At 43.6% G+C, this 22,829-nt stretch overlaps 1 protein-coding gene across 1 annotated transcript in view; it reads left to right on the plus strand.

Moving 5' to 3' along the window:
- rai1.L (retinoic acid induced 1 L homeolog) overlaps positions 1-22,829 on the plus strand; it is a 114,993-nt gene that overhangs the window by 25,944 nt on the left and 66,220 nt on the right. The gene's annotated exons all lie outside the window — the stretch shown is intronic.

Genomic DNA, 22,829 nt, shown 5'->3' on the forward strand with positions numbered 1-22,829 from the left:
GGGTATTTTTCTTGTTGCAAGGCTGAATAAACTGGCTAACCTTGTAGTCCAAGTTTACCCAAGTGATCTCCAAAAGCCCAAACAAATACTCTAATGCAGGGATCCCCAACCTGTGGCTCACAAGCAACCTGTTGCTTACCACTACCCCTTGGATGTTGCTCCCAGTGGCCTCTAAGCAGGTGCTTATTTTTATATTCCTGGCTTGGAGGTAGGTTTTAGTTGCATAAAAACCTGGTGAACTGCCAAAAAGAGCCTCCTGTAGGCTGCCAGTGCATATACAAGCTACAAAATAGCCAACCCTTATTTGGAACCCCAAGAACCTTGCTTGTGTGACTCTTTTTACCTTTGAATGTGGCTCATGGGTAAAATAGGTTGGTGAATATGTAACTAAGAGTCCTTGGTGCACCCAGTAAACCATATCCTACTTAATTAATGATTATTAACCCAAAATTACATCCCTTAGGACCACCTGTCCACAAAACACTTGCACCCATGGGATTTCAGAGTAGACTACTCTTTGTGGGACATTCACTAAGATTTGTTATTGCGCCAGTGTCCGCTTCGCCGCACTTCGCCAGGCATATTTTCGCCAGCAATACGCAAATTCACTAAAATCCGAAGTTTTGCTCAACGGTAGCGTGAGGTCGTGAAGTTGCGCTAGCGTTAATTCGCCAAGCAAAGCAAAGTTACGATGGTTAATTTGCATACGCCGCCAAATTCAAGTTACAATGGAGGTATATGTAGCAGAACTACACAAGCCTGGGAAACCTTCAAAACAGCAAATAAAATGTTTATTTTGCCCTACACATGTATGTGCCCACTGTATAGTTAAGTTGCCATGAGTTAGGAAATGTAGGGGGGAAGGAGGGTAGCCCCAAAAAAAATTTCGATCTTTTTCAGCCTATCACCCATAACAAATGAAAAAATGGCAGCGTTTTTTGGGACTTAGAAAAATTTTGAACTTTTTTTTTGAAGCAATCCCTATCTACTCTATTGCGCTTCGCCTGGTCCTAGGTGGCGAAGGAAGTCTGGCGTAAAAGGTAGCGTTCAGAACAATGCATGCGTTAGTGAATTTGCGTAGTTACATCCATTGCGCAAATTCGCCAGGCGTAAGGGTGCGAAGTAACACTAGCGAATTTACGCCAGCGTTCGTTAGTGAATCGGCGAATTAACGAAAGTGCCCAACGCTGGTGAATTCACGCTAGCGTTAGGCACTTCGGCGTTTAGTGAATTTGCCCCTTTGCATCTTGCATTGAATCTGGTGCATAGCAATGTGGTCACACAGCAGCATGACAGTTGCTTTGTACAAGGCTTTAATGAGTCTAGGGTAAGTTAGACGGCAACCTCTGGGATACCCATGTACTTCCCACCATCTACCCCTTAAAAATAAAGCACTGCAAAAAGCAGACAGCCCTGATTTCATGGGAAGACACAGCTCTTTAAACTCCATTCTGGGAGCACAAAGATCTGGGTGCACAGGGCATAAAACACATTGCCTTGCACCCATTTTAGTGTCTATGAACCCTGCCTGGTGGTTGGTAAATTAAAATGACTGAGGCTATTCAGAAAAGTCAGTGGCACTCCCCACTTTGCAATACAGGAAGCCAGAGAATCCCCAACATGTTGGTGGGCAGCCAACAGCTATAGGAGACTATAGTGTATCTCTTCTTGTCTAAATGCAGAGCTGTGATTGGCTGCCCACATCCTACTATGCTTCTAGGGAACGATCATTAGGACACACCCGCTGCTCATTTGTAAAACAAAGCCAGATCAGAAGGATTGAAATAAAGGTGATTTTTTTTATAGGAAAGGTTCCTTTTTAACCTAAATTTAAAACTGTAGTTATATATTACTTATCACTTCCTACAAGATGAGGATATTTTTTAAAGACTGTTATGTCGCCTTTAAGTGGTTGGTTCACTTTAACTTTTAATATATTATAGAATGGCTTATTCTAAGCAACTTTTCAATTTGTCTTAATTTTTTTCTTTTTTTAATTATTTGCTGTCCTCTTCTGATGTTTCCAGCTTTCAAATGGGGGGGGGGGGGGTCACTGACCTCATCTAAAAAGCAAATGCGCTGTAAGGCTACAAATGTATTTTTATTACTCGTCTTTCTATTCAGGCCTCTCCTCTTCATATTCCAGTCTCGTATTTAAAGCAATGCATGGTTGCTAGGGTAATTTGGTCCTTAGCAATCAAAATTGCACACCGGAGAGCTGCTGAATGAAAAGCTAAATAACTCAAAAAATGAAAACCAATTGCAAATTGTCTCTACATCATACTGAAAGTTAATTTAAAGGTGAACAACCCCTTTTAACCCAGGCGCAAAAAAAAAAAAACCCCAAATAAAAGTGCAGTCCAAAAAAAACACCCAATAAATACAATCCTTGAGTGTAGTTCAGACTCAGCCAAGTGCTGGGTGAGAGCCAGTGATTGTGATTTATTTGGCTTGCCTTTCATAGGAGTGACTGACAGATGACGCTGGACTAGTGACTTAGTGGCCTTTAGAGATGCTCTCACGAATGCTGGAGTCTCATCTCATGCTGCAGCTCCCTGTGCCCAATCCATTCTCCCTGGGAATATCATTAGGAAAAAGAAATGAGCTGGAGGCCATGGGGTATAGATTCTGATTGTATTACTTTTTATAAATAGAAACGATTAGGCACACAGACAGCACCAACAGAAGACATAAGATGGGTGTGGGGGGGGGTAAGGGTACAAGCCCCATTCTCCACCCCTGCCCCCTCCATACACATACAAGCACTCACATGCATAATTTGAACATTAAGTGGGTTTTAATTGGAATCAGTGACCTGTGGTCTGAGATAAAGATAGCTAGAATCTCAGCTGTAAAGCATGACTGAACTGTTGCCATGTTACTGATGGGTTTAATTACAAGTTCCTACAAGTTTTTGAGAGCAAAGTAAATCCCTTTCTCCCCCCCCATAATGCCACTATACTGAATAGTACACTATGTTTGAGCCTATTTCTGAACATAGATGCACCAAATCCAGAATTCGGTCCTGCCGAACCGAATCCGAATCCTAATTTGAATATGCAAATTAGGAGCGGGGAGGGATACCGTGTGACTTTTTGTCACAAAATAAGAAAGTAAAAAATGTTTTCCCCTTCCTACTCCTAATTTGCATATGCAAATTAGAATTTGGATTCGGTTTGGGATTCGGCCGAATCTTTCACGAAGGATTCGAGGGTTGGGCCGAGTCCAAAATAGTGGATTCGGTGCATCCCTATAAATGACACAACTGCAGGTGCCAGGGGAGTAACTACAGAGGAAGCAGACCCTGCAGCTACAGGGGGGCCCACGAGGGTTGCTCAAATAAAGGGCAAGTTCAACATATGTTGGTAAAGCAGGACAAGCTCTGGATATGTTGGGGGCGCTAAAATAAATTTGCTGTGGAGCTCTGTAACATCTAGTTACTCCTGGAGAGATGGCTTTGCTTTCATTTTCCAGCTAGTCCTAAACTGTTCAAAAACGCTCCTGATTGGTTGCTATTGGCAACTGCACTGGTGCGATTTACCACCCTTTCCTCAGAAATCAGCCATTGATATCAAATAGAAATAGAAACGTTGAGAGTAATGTAATATGCGTTACAAAGCTTGCACTGGGTCTAGAAACCCATAGCAACCAATCAGCAGTCACTGTTTGCAGGTCGCCTGTCCAGCAAGTAGGGTTGGCACTTTTCCTCCGCCAATATTACTGAACGATGATATAAAGTAGGTGGGAATTGGGCAGGGTCAAACTGAAAGAGGGAAGCAGGCTGGAAGCAAGACGTGACTGGGTGGAGAGCTGGTGCAACTGGGCGAGATGGAAGTATGTGGGGGCCAAATTTGTAATATCTTACTGGGTATTTAACTGGCTAGGCCAGTAATATACTGTCTGACTATTATAAGACTGCTGCAAGCTCAGCCCCACGAGTCAAGGGATATTTTACACAGCAAAGTCTTCAGCAGCCCCTTTCTCGTATTGTATTTTTTGTGTTCCTGTAACGAGTGCAGGAAAGAGTGACACAATGCACAGAAAGATTCATTGAATGCAGAGAGGTATCCTCTAGTGCTGTGGCTATTAAATTGGGAAGTCTTCTTCGTAATGAGGGAGATCTCCTTGGCGTCCTAACGAATGCCTGAGTGTCAGTTCATTGGTCCGTGAAGTGTGGACAGAGGTGAGAAGTCAATTGTCCTTCGCACAAGCCCTCCTCTTCTCTCCATCTCCTACTCGCTCTTCAGAGTGCTGTCACTCACAGGCGGAATGTGGTCTATATGTTGGACCACCCCACCACTCAGTCTACTGCACTCCCGAGCCGCTCAGCAGTTCATCTTGTCATCAGCTGGCTGCGGGTAATTAGCTGGGGAACAGGAGTGTTCAGTCGTTAGGGGCTCCTTTTAAGCGACGGTGGTGTTGGGAGAAAAGAGGGATTGGGGTGGGGGGGAGGAGAACCAAATGAAATGAGATTCTGACGGTGTTGCCAGGCCAACTTCTCTCCGTGCCAGCTTGTTATTTCAAGTCACGTTCTAGATTTGAGGGCAGGGGGACAGGGAAGAGAGCAAAAACAGACAGAGCCTGGGAGTGTGAGCGGGTCATAGTGAAAATGCGGGAGAGAGAGGTGACGTTGTGCTATAATCAGAGGGTTTGCCTTAAGCTGTCCAGTGACAAGTGTCTTAGTGTATTATTAGTCTGAGCCACCGAGGCAGAACGGTCTGAGGCAGTAGCAGTGGCAAAGCCAAGACAGGTTCTTCAAGAACCGATTATTTACAGTATATGAAGGATGACCACCCAGCCTGCAGCCTATTAGCTGTTATAATACAACTCCCAGAACCCCCTGAATTCCTCAAATTGAGCATGGCTGATATCCCTCAAGGTTTCCAGGTCTTCAAGAGGTGATTACTTCATAAAATGGACCTCCATGTCCTACTCAACCTTTTTGCTGATGCTGAAGCAGGTCCTGCCAAGGTAGGAATCCAGGGTTGTCCCCCACCACTTGGACACTGTGGAGGTTCTATGGGGATTTCATGTCCCCATACCTCAAACTACTTAAGTATTTGAGTTACTACTAGAAAGGTGCCAACCTGGTGAGACTCTAGATTCAATTATAGGAAACTTATAAAACACCCGCAGGTAAGATGAGATATGTTACAGACAGGTGGATCAATCTCCTCCTCTAACTTGGAGGAGTGTTTAGGTAGAACTACATATGAACATGAATTATAAGTTGGTAGTTGATGGAACCTACAGTGTCCTAGTACACTCGCAGGGGCAAAGCAAGAGGCTACTGGGACTAATTAACATTTCCAGTTATAGTATATCCGCAAGTCGATTTCGTCCAGGCTAAGGGTTCAGTGAAATATAACCTACATTAGTTACATCCTGTTGTATCTTAAGCTAGGTATTCAATTAGTATTCTTGACCTCAACTTGGAAGAACTCAAGATACATTGTGGTGAAAGTGCATGCATGGTACCTTCTGGTCTTAGACAATGACATGGGAGTACTCCAGCCAACCTAAAGGCCCTCATACACGGGCCAATAAAAGCTGCCTACAGAACAAGTCGGCAGCTTATTGGCCCGTGTGTGTTGCCATCCAACGGGCATCCCCGATCAATATCTGGATGAAAGTCGCCAGATGCTAATTGGGCAGGTTAAAGAATTCCGTCGGATTGTGGCCGCATCTTTTCGTTGATGCGATTCCGCGATCCAACCGCCCATTTGGCCTCCATTTTGATCTGATCGTTGGGCTCTAAGGCCCACGATTGGATCAGCCCAATATTGCCCACTTCAATGTGGGCATATCGGGGAGAGATCCACTCGTTTGGCAACATTACCAAACCAGTGGATCTCCTTTATACCTGAGCTGCAACTTGCAAGTGCTCAAGTTATATCCTGCTAAAATGGAAGCTACTCAGGTTAGACCATGGTGTTTCTGTAACAGAAGTTCAAGGTGGAAGTACTTCTGAAACTGGAAAACATCCAAGGGCTAATATTACTATAATATGGACATACATAAGTCACATTGAACTGAAAATAAAAATAATAAAGGAAGGAGAACTCCAGCAGAATCTCTGCAAAACTTTTACTCCAGGTTGTGGTTATATGACATGTTTCGGGTAGAAACTGGATCAATCAGAAGTTGGTAGATTCTCTACTAATATTATGGTAAAACTCGAAGTACATCTTTGCTACCTTGGTACTCAGGTTATGCATTGGTACTAAAGTTACAACAGCAATGAACTCTGAAAATACTCAGTGTGCAGTCTTGCGAAACTAAAGATGCTCAAAGTATATCCTGGTATTTCTCAAACTATACCACATTGGTGTTCACATTGCTACCTTAAAGGAACAGTTCAGTGTGAAAATAAAAACTGGGTAAATAGATAAAAAAATGTTTCTAATATAGTTAGTTAGCCAAAAATGTAATGTATAAAGGCTGGAGTGACTGGATGTCTAACATAATAGCCAGAACACTACTTCCTGCTTTTCAGCTCTCTAACTCTGAGTTAGTCAGTGACTATAAGGGAGGCCACATGGGACATAACTGTTCGGTGAGTTTGTAATTGATCCTCACCATTCAGCTCAGATTCAAATGTAACAGATATGACCCATGTGGCCTCCCCTCAAGTCTCTGATTGGTTACTGCCTGGTGCAATTTGAAAGTGTTCAAGTGCTTGAACTGTATCTACTGATGGTCAGTGGTGTACATACTGGGGTACAACTGCACAAAGGTGTGTCCCCCCATGGGGCCATTTTGAGGTCATTAGCACAGAAGCTTCTAGAGTAAAGAGGATGGAGGCGGTTTAAAGGGGAACCCTTGTGCAAAGTGGAATTTGGAAGTGTTCGAGTGGTGGAACTGTATCTACTGATGGTCACTGGTGTACATACAAAGGGTGGAAGGGGTACAACTGCACCACGGTTTGTCCCCCATGGAGCTGTTGGGATGTCATAAGAACAGAAGCTGTTACAGTAAGGAAAATGGGGTGGTCAGTTTACAACAGGGCCGGAATTAGGGGTAGGCAGAAGAGGCATCTGCCTAGGGCGCAAAGATGTGGGGGTGCTGGGCCTCCTCCATCACTCCCCTCCCTCCCTCCATATGTCACTCCCCTCCCTCCGTATGTCACTCCCCTCCCTCCCTCCGTATGTCACTCCCCTCCCTCCCTCTGTATGTCACTCCCCTCTCTCTGTCCGTCACTCCCCTACCTCTGTCCATCACTCCCCTCCATCCGTCACTCCCTCGTCACGCCACTCCCTCCGTCACTGCCCTTGCCTTTCTTTAATCTCCCCCTAGAGCACATGCGCATTTGCGAGTGCACTCACTCGCATGGCGGAGGACGGGGGTAGCCGACCGGGTGCCTAGGGCGCCCGGTCTGCTTGGCCCGGCCCTGGTTTAAAGGGGAACCCTTGTGCAAATTCTGCACTGGGGGCCCAAAGTATTTTATGTTACTGCTGGTGGTACTTCAGCCATAAGATTCTTTTAGAGTTGGATGCATACCTCCCAACATTTAGGAAATAAAAAAAAAAAAGGGACAAAAAAATTTGCCGCACGTAGCGGGGCGTAAATGTTTCACCACGCCCATTGTGTGACCACACCCCCTAATTACCATGTTCATTTTTCGAAATTTGACAGGTTATGAAAGTATGAACATATTTCTGTGTTTTTTTTCAGTTATTACAGTTTTGCTAATGAAGGTGAATTGCCCTAACTTTTCTCAAGGGACCTCCTTATCTAAATTGTTACAATTACTTATTTGCTTATCTCAAAATTGTTACAAAGTATCTTATTTGCACCTTTTAACTGTTTTGGGCTCTGCCAAAGCCAATTAATTTAGAAACTTTGTTTCTTTTTCTGGCAGTTCAGTGCAGAGAAAGTCGGGACTTTCCAGTACAAATGCAGGACTGCAGGTTGAGCTCTCAAAAGCAGGACTGTTCTGCTGAAAACGGGACAGTTGGGAGGTATGTTTGATGTAATGATTAATAGTCAATTTATCTGTGAATTTGGTAAGGCCATTCTCTTCCAGATACAAGGTTGTTGAGGGTCTGTAGAGTGCTCCTAATGCATGTGAGTGTTTGGGGGTGGGGGGTAGGCATCTGTTACAGTCAAGGCAAAGACCAGAATGAATATCAGGAACCCCATTATTACTGGCTGGAAAAGAAACACTGGATGGATTTAACTTCAGCCTGAAATCCTTCAAGCTTAGATCTGAGATGAATATGCATTATGATTGAAATGTCTTTAAATGGTCCAGCACATTGTAAAGGAACAGTTATTTGTTGCTCAGGAACATAAAGTGTGTGTGGGAAAATAGGGCAGATAGGCTTTACCCGCCCACCTGTCTTTCTGCAAAATGGAATTAACACTTTCAGCCCTGGAACAGCCCCCCCCCCGAAATAAAGGCAAAAATAGCTGATGGGGGGGGTTTGAAAATCCACAAGATACGGACAGGTAGAAAAACAGCTTAAGCCCTTTGATTTCACGGCCAAACTACGAGCAAATAAGTGGATTATGTTCAGATGGAGAAAATGCCGGATTTATCTTCCTGCACATGGAAAAGAGATTAAAAAAATGCCCTGTAGCCTCTTCGCTTTCCCATACACCGAATTACCCTGCGATTTATTCACGTGCGCTGCCTGTTCAGAAAGGACCAGCAATCTTGTCGGCGGTTGGGGATGTGCACATTAATTGCACGCCCTTACTGGGGCCATGGGCAGCAAGCGAGGGGTTAAACCTGAGAGCCGCTCATGCTCTTTGGAGCTTTGATGTGAGTCTAATTGAAGCATTTTAGCCTGTGTGCCCTGCTGGGGATGAATCGCTGCGCTGGTATCCATGTTAATTGTGCTGCCTTCCAGAGAGCGGGTGCTTCCAATGAGCGGGTGCTTCCAATGAGCGGGTGCTTCCAGAGAGTCCCATTGGGTGCAGGGAGAGAGAGGCACCTTGACAGTGGGAAGGAAGGATCTGATGAGAAAGGCGCAGAGGACAGCGAGTGAAAAAGAGTGGGAGATGGAAGGGCAGAGACAGGGGAAAGTGACATTGAGAGGGAACAATAAGAGAGGAGAACAAGGAACACTGACAAGTGCTAATGAGAATTACGGGGAGAGATAAGATACAGGGTGCTGTGATAATGTTCAGACTGAGATTAACCCTATACCCTGACACTGTGCAACCTTATTATACAAATGCCAGCCCCTTATACACAGTGACATCCCCTTATAAACAGTGACATCCCCGACCCCTTATACACATCCCCTTATACACAGTTCCTCCCCTTATACACAGTGTTCCATGGTACCTTCCCCTTATACACAGTGCCATCCCCTTATACACAGTGTTCCATGGTACATTCCCCTTATACACAGTGCCACCCCCTTATACACAGTGTTCCATGGCACATTCCCCTCATACACGGTAACATCCCCTTATACACAGTGTTCCATGGTACCTTCCCCTTATACACAGTTCCGTCCCCTTATACACAGTGTTCCATGGTACCTTCCCCTTATACACAGTGCCATCCCCTTATACACAGTGCCATCCCCTTATACACAGTGTTCCATGGTACATTTCCCTTATACACAGTGCCACCCCCTTATACACAGTGTTCCATGGCACATTCCCCTCATACACGGTGACATCCCCTTATACACTGTGTTCCATGGCACATTCCCCTTATACACAGTGCCACCCCCTTATACACAATGTTCCATGGCACATTCCCCTTATACACAGTGCCATCCCCTTATACACCGTGTTCCATGGCACATTCCCCTTATACACAGTTCCATCCCTTTATACACAGTGCCATCCCCTTATACACAGTGCCACCCCCTTATACACAGTGTTCCATGGCACATTCCCCTTATATACAGTGCCATCCCCTTAAACACCGTGTTCCATGGCACATTCCCCTTATACACAGTTCCATCCCTTTATACACAGTGCCATCCCCTTATACACAGTGTTCCATGGTACCTTCCTCTTATACACAGTGCCATCCCCTTATACACAGTGTTCCATGGCACCTTCCCCTTATACACAATGTTTCACTGTCCCAGAAACATAAAAGAGATAAGTCTGTGGAGCACAATGGAGTTTCTTCATGTTCAGCTGAGTGTGGCCCCACAAATTGATAGCCGTGCGTATGACAGGAGAGAGCCGGCCAGCAGTGCTGCAGTCAGAGAGAGAGAGCCCTGTGGCAGCAGAATGAGAGCAGCCTGGGAATGTTCCAATGCTTCCTGTAATATAAGGTGTGGGAAGGCTGTAACCTCGTCTGGGAGACGTGCGTCACAAGGGCCAGAATTAGAAATTAAAACAATTTTGTTATTGGTTGAGGAGGGAGAAATGAGTAATCGCCAGGTTACAGCCAAGGAGAAGTTTTGCTGGTGCGCAATTAACCCTTCTTGATACCACTAGGGGATTACATTACGGTTATTAATAAATAAATAGTCACTCGTGTGGTCCCGTCCTTACTGTAGAGCCGTTGAGTTACGTAGCACCAGATATTGCTTTGTGCCCCTAGTTCACATGCACATGTATTTGTTCTGTATAGAAATAACACAGAAATGCATTGGACACTGGTAGGAAAGAATATTGCTCCTTATTGGGGGTTAAATCTCACACTTACGTAGAAGAATTGGGAAGCTGTGCTGTCTGTAGCTGCTCAGTACTATGTTATTATCTCCCCACCTTCCCTTTATATGTCTCCCATTCCATCAGCACCTCTCCTGGGCGAACCACCTCTAACTCACTGACATTTCCTTGCCTGTCGCCTGTCAGACGCTCAGCTCCTCTTTTGGGGGTATGAATGGGGCAGGAGGGATAAAGAGAGGGCTTGTTAGCTCCTCTGTTCCCTGTCTTAATCCCTCACCGGTGATGACAGTACATCCTGATGCGACTGACTCTGCTCTATTAACTTGTGTCTCGGATCAATACGTCGAGGTCATCCTAACGTGATACTTCCATTTCTATTCCTCACTGGTGTCAAAATATGATGCAGAAGATATACATAGAATTGTATTCACCCTGCCAAACTACCAGGGAGACCTTCAGTGTTGGGAGACCTCCAGTCTGCTTCGAGAATGCCTCCATCATGATGGGTATTTTGATTTACTGCAGAAAGGACTTTGTCCATACTAGGGGTTCAGCTTCACCCCCTTTCTAGATGCGCCCCTTGGCCCAGAGGCTTAACCACAGTTGCAAGGGGGCCCTGACTGTGGGGTCTGCTTTCTTTATAGCTAATTAGAAAAACCCCTTCTTGCCAGCCACTCTTACCAGTGAGGAAAGGGACACAAGTCGGGGTGGGCCATAAGTAGATTTGGGGCAGGCCGTGAGCAGAGTCAGGACAGGGGCGCTAAGTGGGCGGGAGGATGGTTATAGGAGTGTGCCATGCACTGTTGAAGTTTTTTGCAGGGGGCCCGGCGCAGACTATATTTACGCCACTGCCTTTGCCGTACATACCCAGATACCAAAATACTTACCCAGATTGTGTCTGCAAGGTGGTCACAGGTATATAAGATATTGAAGCTGCTGAGGTGTTGAGGGTCCCATGAGGACTGGAGACCAATTGGGTTTTGTGTACCCTGGTTGGCCAGCCCAACACTGAGAACATGGCACTTTGGCTGATGTCCACCATACTGGTGGACCTTATAGACATGTATGCCAATTACAGATTATATAGCAGTGGTTTCCAAACTAGAGAGGGTCTGGCAAAACTTTGCCTGGGGTTGTCCAGTTAGGGAAATTTGTAGGAAGAATACCCTTTTCTGTCCTAGATACTCCTGGAAACCCATCTTGAAGATCAATTAGATCAAGATTGTGGGTGATGTGGATGTTCTCAGTGTTGGGCTGGCCAACCAGGGTAAAGAAAACCCCATTGGTCTCCAGTCCTCATGTGACCCTCAACACCTCAGCAGCTTCAATATCTTATATACCTGCGCCCACCTTGCAGACATGGGCAGGTGCTGCTTATAAGAGGTTGCACTTGGTACGTAGGAACATAAGTGGAAGTGGTCAGGAACCCAGGGATCCAGTCTAACGCTAAATATTCTAAGGACAATACCCAAAATGCTTATAGAGCAATTTTCTCCAAGGGAGACCTTTTAAGGTGGATTGAACAGAATAGGTCCATTGACCTCAGCTGTACGGGCTTCCCTTATCCACACTGATTCCCATCTGACTTTAGTTCATCCAGAGGAAGGTGATGAGAGCCCATCTGTAGCTGCACCAGAAAGGGAAAAAAAACATTCCTGGCAACTGGACCTGCTGCTGGATCCATCTTGTTCTAATAGCAATAGTCTTGTTCTTGTCTTGCCTGCTGAAAAGGTATCCGGCCCTTTCTTAAAACTGTCCATTCTACCAGATCAGTTGCTACAGGGTGAAAATTCCACGCTCTTGTTTCTTTTCTGCACTCTAATCCCAACATAGACAGTCATCACAACTGGCATCTTCCATTTCTTTCCTGGACTCTCGCTACAGGCAGGGGATCCATTCTTAGGACACCTGTCATCCAGAAAGCTCTGAATTATGGGAAGGCCATCTTCCATAGATTCCATTTTATCCAAAAAATCTAAATTTTTCAAAATCATTTCCCTCCTTTCTCTGTAATAATAAAACTGTATTTTGTACTTGATACAAACTAAGATATAATTAATCCTTATTGGAAGCAAAACCAGCCTATTGGGTTTAGTTAATGTTTACATGATTGTCTAGTAGTCTTATGGTATGAATATCCAAATTATGGAAATATCCATTATCTGGAAAACCCCAGGTCCCGAGCATTCTGGCTAACAAGTCTCATACCTTTATTTCAGTATTATCCTTCTTGTGTACTAGAGACCAATATACATACTCGTAGTATCGTTATGTGTGCTTTGTACAGGAATAAAATGACCTTCTCTTCCGGGAATCTGTGCCCCTTTAGGGCCCTGTGAAAGCTACCGGAGATATCTAAGTATTGCTTTTTGGGACTATTTTGATCGAGAGGGCTTAGAACAACTCAATAATGGCTGCCCCGAGGACAAGACATTCATTACTTGTATCTAACCTGAGTCCCAGCCAATTTGTCTTCTACTCTTGAGCAGATTCTTCTTCATTCTTCCTAAGGACTGTGGAGGCCATCAGTACACTGTAGTAACATCCCAAACATATGCAGCTGACTCAGGATTTCAGTGTGTTTTTATATGAATGTTCCCTTTCTTGTGATTCACTGCAAAATACACCCACATTTTACAGTTATAAAAGCACATGGCTTGAGGGACAATTGTAGAAAATAATGTGCCCCCTGCTGTAAATGATAAGGATATTAGAAGTCACTGAGGGGTTGTTCTGTGACCATATAAAGGCACAAGGCTGCAGGCTGAGTTATACAGGGAACTCCGAGTATCACTCATGTATTATAAGGGATAATGTACCCCCTACTGTAAATGATAAGGATATTAGAAGTCACTGAGGGGTTGTTCTGTGACCATATAAAGACACAAGTCTGCAGACTGAGTTATACAGGGATCACTGAGTATCACTCATGTATTATAAGGGATAAGGTACCCCCTACTGTAAATGATAAGGATATTAGAAGTCACTGAGGGGTTGTTCTGTGACCATATAAAGGCACAAGGCTGCAGGCTGAGTTATACAGGGAACTCTGAGTATCACTCATGTATTATAAGGGATAATGTACCCCCTACTGTAAATGATAAGGATATTAGAAGTCACTGAGGGGTTGTTCTGTGACCATATAAAGACACAAGGCTGCAGGCTGAGTTATACAGGGAACTCTGAGTATCACTCATGTATTATAAGGGATAATGTACCCCCTACTGTAAATGATAAGGATATTAGAAGTCACTGAGGGGTTGTTCTGTGACCATATAAAGACACAAGGCTGCAGGCTGAGTTATACAGGGAACTGCTAAGTATCAATCATGTATTATAAGGGATAACGTAAGAGAAGTTCTCTTTTAAATATAAACCCTTTTGATTGCACAACAATGTGGAATATGTTAGCGCCTCTATATATATATATATATATATATATATATATATATATATATATATATATATATATATATATATATATATATATATATATATATATATATAAATATATATATATATATATATATATAAAATAATTGCAAATGCAGCATGAAATAAAATAAAAGTCAAAGACGCATTGAAACACACACACACACACTTTTTCATGACAGCAGAAGGTTTATGGCTTGGGCATAATCCAACCAAAACCCCCAATATATATTAATATTGATAACAGTCTACTGTATCCATCGCATGTGGACATTTGATTGAGTGAAATTTCAGCCTCTCCCAGGCAATTCCATTTAAGCTTCCCAAGCAGCAGTGCGTCACTTGTTCCTTGTCTGCAATCAAAACAATCCTCGTATCCCTTGCAAAATGCCAGTGCCGTTCTTTTTTTTTTTTGCAAGATCAATAATAACACACACGTTTGTTGGAAGTCGTTGCTGCATTGGGGAATATATTTGGGGTGTGCAGATAAATCCTAACATTTTTCTCAGCGTTGCAGCATTTTAATGAGAGATAATATTGCCCTCACAGCTGCAGAATTCATTAGCAGCACTGGAGTTACTATGCATTTTCCCAACCAATCATGAGCTTTAATTCTGTGGCTGTGACATGTATACAGATGTGTCGGCTATAGGATTTTCACCGAGATTGTTGTCTCTTCTTCTTGTGCAAAGTTGTTTCACAATTCTATATTAGTGGTTTCATTATGGGTACTGTTTTTGCATAGTCACTGGGAAATCTGCTTCCTAAAATTCTTAACGGTTTGCCATTATGCTTATATCGGAGATTTTTCTTGGATAGGTAAATGCCCTTGTTCATGTAACAGTGTAGGAAAGTTCTTCAATGCTTCATAAATTAGCAAAAGCTATAGAGGGAATAATTGACTCTGGGAAGGGAGTGTGACTGTGGGATATCAGGTATAGTAGGGAGAGATGGTGTCTATAGTAACAGTGGGATAATAGTCTCTGGGAAGGGAGTGTGACTGTGAGATAGCAGGTATAGTAGGGAGAGATGGTGCCTATAGTAACAGTGGGGATAATAGTCTCTGGGAAGGGAGTGTGCCTGTGGGATAGCAGGTATAGTAGGGAGAGATGGTGTCTATAGTAACAGTGGGATAATAGTCTCTGGGAAGGGAGTGTGACTGTGAGATAGCAGGTATAGTAGGGAGAGATGGTGCCTATAGTAACAGTGGGTAATAGTCTCTGTGAAGGGAGTGTGACTGTGGGATAACAGGTATAGTAGGGAGAGATGGTGCCTATAGTAACAGTGGATAATAGTCTCTGGGAAGGGATTGTGACTGTGGGATAGCAGGTATAGTAGGGAGAGATGGTGTCTATAGTAACAGTGGGATAATAGTCTCTGGGAAGGGAGTGTGACTGTGGGATAGCAGGTATAGTAGGGAGAGATGGTGCTTATAGTAACAGTGGGATAATAGTCTCTGGGAAGGGAGTGTGACTGTGGGATAGCAGGTATAGTAGGGAGAGATGGTGCCTATAGTAACAGTGGATAATAGTTTCTGGGAAGGGAGTGTGACTGTGGGATAGCAGGTATAGTAGGGAGAGATGGTGTCTATAGTAACAGTGGGATAATAGTCTCTGGGAAGGGAGTGTGACTGTGGGATAGCAGGTATAGTAGGGAGAGATGGTGTCTATAGTAACAGTGGATAATAGTCTCTGGGAAGGGAGTGTGACTGTGGGATAGCAGGTATAGTAGGGAGAGATGGTGCTTATAGTAACAGTGGGATAATAGTCTCTGGGAAGGGAGTGTGACTGTGGGATAGCAGGTATAGTAGGGAGAGATGGTGTCTATAGTAACAGTGGATAATAGTCTCTGGGAAGGGAGTGTGACTGTGGGATAGCAGGTATAGTAGGGAGAGATGGTGCCTATAGTAACAGTGGATAATAGTCTCTGGGAAGGGACTGTGACTGTGGGATAGCAGGTATAGTAGGGAGAGATGGTGCCTATAGTAACAGTGGATAATAGTCTCTGGGAAGGGAGTGTGACTGTGGGATAGCAGGTATAGTAGGGAGAGATGGTGCCTATAGTAACAGTGGATAATAGTCTCTGGGAAGGGAGTGTGACTGTGGGATAGCAGGTATAGTAGGGAGAGATGGTGCCTATAGTAACAGTGAGGATAACACTTTATTTTAGTGTTTTTTAATCTGAGCCCTTCAGAACTCTCAGAACCTGTGACACTCTATTGTCAGGGTTCTGGAAATTGTGGGTTTTATAAACCGATGTGTTATGGCATATGCCTGGTGCCATGTAAAACATCCGGTGGTAGTGTAATGGTTACTACAGCTATTGTGGCATTGCATACATTAGCTAATAAGTGTGTGGGAGCTATTGCATTTGGGTATGGTGCTGTGAGAGGGACAGCAGAGAGGCATAATTAACATTTCTGGTTTATCACATTATGTATCTTATATATTACTACCGTGGTCTCCTTCTTGTTAATCTGTTTATTAATTGCCTTTCAATGTGCATCCAGTGCCATTTATTGGTGTTTGGCAGATGACTCTAAACTGTTCCATATGAAAGTAGAAGTAAACCCACCAAAGGCCAATGACGTGGGCAATTCTGCAGGAACCTAAGTTTGCTCATCTCTTGTACAGAGAGACATTCAACAGCAGAATTAATCAGAATGAATTCCCTATAACTATCTGAACACCGGATACCATAAAACCATACAAGCATAGATATTCTCTTGTACTTTACCTGGTTCTGCAGGAAAATATGTTAGGTTCTAGTGGCCCTTTAAGCAGGGAATTGGCCATGTAAATCATGAGGTGGAACATTAATAAAAAGCAGATTATCCACCGGGGAAATAAACTCAGCATACGGCACACAGTATGTAAAGCTAACGAGAGGAGGTTCTGAGAATGATCCGGGGGGGGGGGGGGTTATTGTAGACAATAGACTGTACAGTAGTGTCCAGTGTCTGTCAGTAGAGACTCTAGGGGAGCAGGTATCATTCCACTCTCTACACAGGCTGCCTTTAAATATGCAGTGCAGCTTTGGGCTGTAATTCATATAAAGATATTACTGAGCTGGGAGAGGCGCAACTGCATTAATCATGACAAAGGAACGTTTCAGTTATAAGGAACGCCTGGTTCTGCATATAGGAGATTCTTTGTGAGTGGATAGGACATGTCTAGTAATATATATAATATAGGAAACAAAAGTATGTCGCTCTCACAGCTCTTAGGTGAATCAAGGTGAGAATTTATTTGTGGAGGATGATGTTTACGGCTAACACCGCTTGATTCACCAAAAGGTGGCCATAGACGTTACAATTACTATCTTTCTTGGAAAAGATATTTCCAGTAGAGCTGAATCGTCAGATATACAGGGAGAAACAATAGAATTCTACTTGTAACTGACGATTCAGCACCAACAGTGGCCGATGTTCGGGTGCCTTCAAAGGCGCCCAATCAGAATTTTCTGGGCCAGCCTGATCGACAAGCCGACCGATATCCAAGTCATTTCCCGCCATACACGCACCGAATATCGTACGAAAAATTGTTTCCTATTATATTATCAGTGAGTCTATGGCCACCTTAAGACCTGAGAGTGAGACCTACCTATCTTGTGGCTGGTATTACTTATACGTGAGTGCCAGTACCTGTATTGTATGTGTGTATATATATATATATATATATATATATGTGTGTGTGTATATATATATATATATTAATGATCAAACTATGGGAAAGTGGGGTCCATTTCCAATATATATAAACTATATACTTTTGCCTGTTTTTGGGATTTTTCTCTGTTCAGCAGGCCATTGGATTGTGGGCTGGGCTTATGACAGACAGCTGGCATTGCTGTTGGGTTCAGATAGCGGCACCTCCTGCTTGTCAGTTTGCACACAGTCCTTAAGCTGGCCACAGACGCAAAGATCCGATCGCACGAATCATTATACGATCGGACTTCCCCATCTCCCGACCTGCCACTAACCATTCCGATCAAATAAAGTACAAAAGAACAGATGAGCCGATGTTCTGCCCCTGACAGCAATCGTACGATACTTATGTCTGACAACACTAGTGACAGTCTCCCTCTGAAAATGGTACGATTGACAATACACGCAGAGATATTATCAGCAGCCGACAGAAATCTTTTAACCTGTCCGATCGACCAAACGACCGATCTCCGCCGGACGAAAAATGTCAGGACTCTCCATACACGGTCCAAAAAACGTACGAATCCTTGATTCGTACGATCAGATCTTTGCGTCTATGGCCAGCTTTAGACAGACAAATCTCTATTCCCAGTGTAATGGAGATCAGATCTACCGCAGTCAAAAAGTCTAAGGTGTTATTTTGCATTTGTATTCATCTAAATTGCAGAATGTTTTATTTTCCTAGTGATTGACTTTCTCTAGCTTCTGTAATGTAATGCTGCCTCCGCTTACAGTTTCTGTCTTGCCTAGGCTGCCTGGTCTTAGTCTTTCATATTCTGTCCCATAATCACCCTGTTGTGAAAGATGCTGCCTGGGGGTGTTTCCAGGGCCCAGATTTGTGGGAAAGGCAATAAATGACCAATTGCCAATTGGGTGCAAGAACAGGGATGTCGGGTGAGAGCAGTTGGGTGGGGTGGGTGTTTGTAAGGTGTGAGCAGCATGGGGAGGTGCTGTGATATAATAGTGCTATGCTAACAAAGGTATTCATCTGTATGAAACAATTCTGCAGGAACAGCCCCTACATTTGCTCATAGTCTGTACAGAGAAATACCATAAAACTATGGCAGCATAAGTATTCCCTGTTCTAAGCACAATTCAGCAGGAACAGTCCCTAAGTTTGCTCATAGTCTGTACAGAGAGATACTATAAAACTATGGCAGCATAGGTATTCCCCTGTACTAAGCACAATTCAGCAGGAACTGTCCCTAAGTTTGCTCATAGTCTGCACAGAGAGATCCCATAAAACTATGGCAGCATAGGTATTCCCCTGTACTAAGCACAATTCAGCAGGAACAGTCCCTAAGTTTGCTCATAGTCTGTACAGAGAGATACTATAAAACTATGGCAGCATAGGTATTCCCCTGTACTAAGCACAATTCAGCAGGAACTGTCCCTAAGTTTGCTCATAGTCTGCACAGAGAGATCCCATACAACTATGGCAGCATAGGTATTCCCTGTACTAAGCACAATTCTGCAGGAACAGCTCCTAAATTTGCTCATAGTTTTTAGAGAGAGAGAGCATAAAACTATGGCAGCATACAGTAGGTATTCCCCTTTAAGAAGCACCAGCGCTGCTCAATATATTGGCTTTCTATAAATACATGTTAATAATAATAGTCATATAGCAGCATTTTACCTATTCTGTATGCTCTCAGGGAAATTCTAATGTGCTTTTCTGTATGCCGCAAGCTGTATATTACAAATATTAGGAGAGCACTATACAAATAATCCACTGAAAGCTTCCCATTGCCTAGAGAGGGAGTTATGTGCCCCCAGCACGGATCCAATGGAGAAAGCCAGTTCTGTCATCACAGGTCATGTGTGAGAAACGATTGGGCTCCATCTGTTATGCAGACAGATTTGGCTGGGAGCTGGCAGACGTGCTATACACCCCTCCCTAACCCACACAGTGAATGGAAATCAATCCAGGGCCCTGTGTCAGCGCTGATCCTGCAATCCTTAGTGGAGCAAATAACGGCACCCAGACAACAGAGTGGGCACTACAGACCCCTGCCCTGCTTAATTGTGTCAGTGATTGGGGGGAGAGAGGCGGCGGCGGGGAGTTTGGCAGTTGCAAATCTAACAATGTCAGACAGGTCTGTAGTGCCTTGTAGCTCAATAACTGGGGAAGCTTTATGAATTTCTCCTGAGAGGGATGAGCTCTCGGCTTCTCCGGGCACCAGACACGGCGGTTCCATTTTGTAACCAGGCACGGGCATGACCCTCAGCCATAAGTTTCCATAATGCGCTGCGTGGGCTCCTTGTGTTTGTCAACCACATTTCAGAGATGCAATTCAGGCAATAAGAGACCCCTACTTTCCTGAACTGTCTCTCCCTATGTTATTTTATAGACCCTTTCAGCACTTTCCTCCTTGTAAACATCAGATTATATATAGATTTGCTGGGAAATTAAATTGAGGGGGCTTCCAGGGGCCTTTTTTGACACCAAACTCCATGTTTATTGACAACCCGTGACAGTTGAGTGACTTGTCTGAACACCCGCTGCATGGAAAGCGCTCGGCTGTGCAATGCTCTTGTGTAGCCTTTTCCTTTTTCATTTAACCGCTCCAGTGTGCATGGATACGGCTAGCAGTTGCAGTCATCAAAGTAGTATTTGCCGGCAGCAGTGCAAGCTTGGGTAACCTGCAACCCTTCATATGTTGCTGGGAGGATGTGTGGCTTTTGTTTGATTCCTGATGGCTAATAGTCTGGCAACAGGAGTGCATTTGGCTATCATTATACTCCTACAAAGACTAAATGAGCCATATTAGTATTTTCTTACTGTAAGAAAACATCAGTTATCCTTCGGCAGTGATGCGACAATGCTGTGACTGTGGTATTTCAGTTGTGACGTCACCAGTCATGTAGTTTGTGCTTTCCATACTATACGGGCAGATTAATTAAGGGTCGAATTGAAAATTCCAATTAGAATTTTTTAAAAAAAAATTTATGGTCAAAGCTCTCAAATTAGAATTGTGAATTATCCAAACTCGATATGAGTTTTAATTTGAATTTTGAGATATATCATACTCTGGCCCTTTAAGAAATCAAATTAGACTATTTGCGTCCTAAAATCTGCCGAGTTCATGTATAAGTCAATGGGAGAGTTTCAGTGACCATTTTTATGCTGTTAGTAGCCTTCCTGACATTCGAGATTTTTTCTGAGAAAAAACTCAAATCAAGTTTAGTCGAATACTAATCCATTTCGATACGGGTTTTCTAGTTGGGAATATTTGTCAGAGTTTGAGATATTCAAATTTTTTTTTATAAATAACACCCCATTCGACTTTGAGTAAAATCGCGTTTAATAGAGTTTAAAAAAACTAAGGATGCACCGAATCCACTATTTTGGATTCAGCCGAACCCCCAAATCCTTTGTGAAAGATTCGGCCGAATACCGAACTGAATCCAAATCCTAATTTACATATGTAAATTAGGGGTGGGAAGGGGAAAACATGTTTCCCTCCCTGAACCTAATTCTATGCAAATTCAGTTCGGCCAGGCAAAAGGATTCTGCCGATTCCGAATCCTGAATTCGGTGCATCCCTAAAAAAACATGAAGTTTGAATTTGAAATTCGAACTTCAACTCTACAAGTTGAATTCATATGTATATCTACAGAAGTGAGCGGGCCATAGTAATGGCTTCTAATTACCCTTCTTCCAGATGGTGGAGGTATATGATCCCCAGTATTACGTCTCGCACTAGTGACACAACCTGGCCCTTATTAATCATTTGTATAGTTCTAATTGTGTTGGTTTGATTGTTCCCTTCTGTTCTTCCAAATGGTGTAGCTTGAGCCATTGCATCAGCTGTATAACATAGTTTTAGCAGATCCCAGTGGGGGTTTTGGAGGTTGAGAAGGACCTGAAGGTCCCATGTGTGCTGGAGGGTGTTAGATTTTCATCACCATGAGCATAGAGTAGCCATTGTAGGATTATATTAGTTCAAGCCCCACCATAGCTTCCCCTTGAAAGTCCAGCCTTTGATCAGGGTCCCATTTAGCTCATTGTATAAGCACTGATACAAGTATAGGCTCCATTATCCAGAAACCCATTACCCAGAAAGCTCCAAATGACGGAATGGCCGTCTCCCATAGACTCCATTCTATCAAAATTATCCAAATTTTTAAAATGATTCCGTTTTTCTCTTTTATAATAAAACAGTAGCTTGTACTTGATCCAAACTAATATAATATAATTAATCCTTATTGGAAGCAAAACCAGCTTATTGGGTTTGTTTAATTTTGACATGATATTTTAGAAGAGAAAGATGAAGACCCAAATTACAGAAAGATCTGTTATCCAGAAAACCCTAGGTCCCAGGCATTCTGATCAAATCATCATTCTACCCAATTCTCACCCTAACTTGCCTTCAGGCAGAGCCCCTCCCCCTGCCACTGCTCCAAGCCCCCCAAGGGGGCAGCCCGACAGTTTTGGAATCACAAGTAGAGAGCAGTGGGTTTCCGACATTTGGAAACATTTTGGGTTATTAGGTCTAATATTTGGGCAAGACCCCCTTGCCTTATTGCAATATTATAGATTTATTTATTTTTTAAAAGGGATACTCAATAACAGCCAGAATGCTATGGCCCGTGTTTACGTCTTCCCTGTCCCCATGATCTGGTAGCTGTGAGGTCTTTGTACCCCAACTGAGTCTTAACCAGCTTTCAGATCTAGATCAACAACCCCCAATACCACTTATACCCTCCAGAAACCCAGACCCCACTCTAGTAGGAAGTGACTGATGATATGGCAGTTCGCTGGTACCAAATTAGCACACCAGTTTGGATCCTGGTGAATGACAGAATACTGACTTGATTTGGGCAGAATTTGCAGAATGATTTCTGCTTCATAGTTTGCTGTGAATCCAGAACAATTTGCTCCGCTCTGGATGTGACCCAGAAACAAAATGGACTGGTTTTAATTCTTGCGATTAGGGAAGCAAATCCTTAGAGCATATCGGTGGCAGGAGCCGTGGCTGTCTCCCTGCCCTCTTGCCACCTCCGCTCCAGCCTGCGTGTGACCTTGGAAGAGTTAATGACGGAGAGAATTTGGGGATGTTTTATTGATGGAGCAGGGGAGAATGGAAGTGCAACA

This window comes from Xenopus laevis, chromosome 9_10L, assembly GCF_017654675.1.
Source record: "Xenopus laevis strain J_2021 chromosome 9_10L, Xenopus_laevis_v10.1, whole genome shotgun sequence".
Taxonomy (NCBI): domain Eukaryota; kingdom Metazoa; phylum Chordata; class Amphibia; order Anura; family Pipidae; genus Xenopus; species Xenopus laevis.